General features: G+C 36.1%; 1 non-coding gene across 1 annotated transcript; it reads right to left on the bottom strand.

The window, feature by feature from the left end:
* Positions 1-546: 546 nt before the first annotated feature.
* TRNAS-AGA (transfer RNA serine (anticodon AGA)) lies at positions 547-619 on the bottom strand. Its single transcript has one exon. It is a non-coding gene; the product is annotated as a tRNA-Ser (tRNA).
* Positions 620-1334: the final 715 nt, after the last annotated feature.

Raw genomic sequence — 1334 nt, 5'->3', positions numbered from 1 at the left:
TGATAAAGAAAACAAAGATAAGTAGACATACAGAGGGTTTGAATGATGAAATTAATAGAATGGGATTAACAGAAATACATCAAACAATGTACCCTGCAATCACCAAATGCACCTTCCTTTCATGTGCCTATGAAGTATTTATAAAGTTGATACTGAGCTACAAAGAAATCTTCAATAAGTCCCTAAATGCATATATTGTGTTATAAAGCAACATTCGCTGACAACATAATAAAACTAGGAATTAATAACAAAAATGTTTAGGCAAAAAAAACCCTAGAAACTTAAAAACAATTTCCTAAATTAAATATCTCAAACAGAGAAAATTAAAAGTAAATAATCAGATATACACAGATGTATGTTTAAGTATTATTTATATTGTTGGAATAGTTGAATTACCTTTAAAACTCAACAACGGAGGTATGGCGAAAAAATATTATACTTCTAATTAAGCTTTCTTTAGGAAGTTTTTCTAAGAACTGTGTGTGTGTGTGTGTGTGTGTGTGTGTGTGAGGGGAGGTAATTAGGTTTATTTATTTGTTTATTTAATGGAGGTACTGGGGACTGAACCCAGGACCTTGTGCATTCTAGGCATGAGCTCTACCACTGAGCTATACCCTCCCCCACCTTTCTAAGAATTTTAATGGTATGAAAAAAAAAACTCATGATATGATATTAATGGTTAAAGAATGGTATTGAGTTTTACATACATATTACATCCCATAATTCTTTTAGACAACATCAAATATATACCATATGTGTATGATGTATGTTATGGACTGAATATTTATGTCCTGCAAAATTCTTATGTCAAAGTTCTAAACACCAGTTTAGTGGATGTATTTGAAGATGGGGCCTCTAAGGAAGTAATTAAGGTTAAATGAGGTCATCGGAGTGGGGCTCAGATCCAATAGAATCAGTGTCTTATAAGAAGAGACGCCAGAAATCTCTCTCTCTTCCCTCTCTCTCTCTAAACCCCTACCCTCCACATGCAGGAAGGCAGGCAGACACCAAGGAAATGCACACATGAGAACAGTGAGAAGGTGGCCTTCTTCAACCCAAGGGGAATGTTGTCCCCAGACACCAACCCTCCTGGCACCTTGATCTTGGGATCCTAGCTGCCAGAACTGTGAACAATTAATTTCTGTGGTTTTTAGGCCACCTAGTCTTGTGATATTTTGTTACGCAACCCAAGAGATTAAGACAACATAAAACAGCCTAAAGGAAATGCAGCAAACCCTTGGTCCACGAGACCTTGCTGGGTTGTGTAGGGTTACTTTTTTTATGCTCTATTGTGACTTTCATAATTAGAGGGTGGATGTAAAGTCAACAAAAGA

This window comes from Camelus dromedarius, chromosome 34, assembly GCF_036321535.1.
Source record: "Camelus dromedarius isolate mCamDro1 chromosome 34, mCamDro1.pat, whole genome shotgun sequence".
Taxonomy (NCBI): domain Eukaryota; kingdom Metazoa; phylum Chordata; class Mammalia; order Artiodactyla; family Camelidae; genus Camelus; species Camelus dromedarius.
Note: the sequence above shows the minus strand (reverse complement) of the source record. Positions and strands in the feature narration are given on the sequence as shown.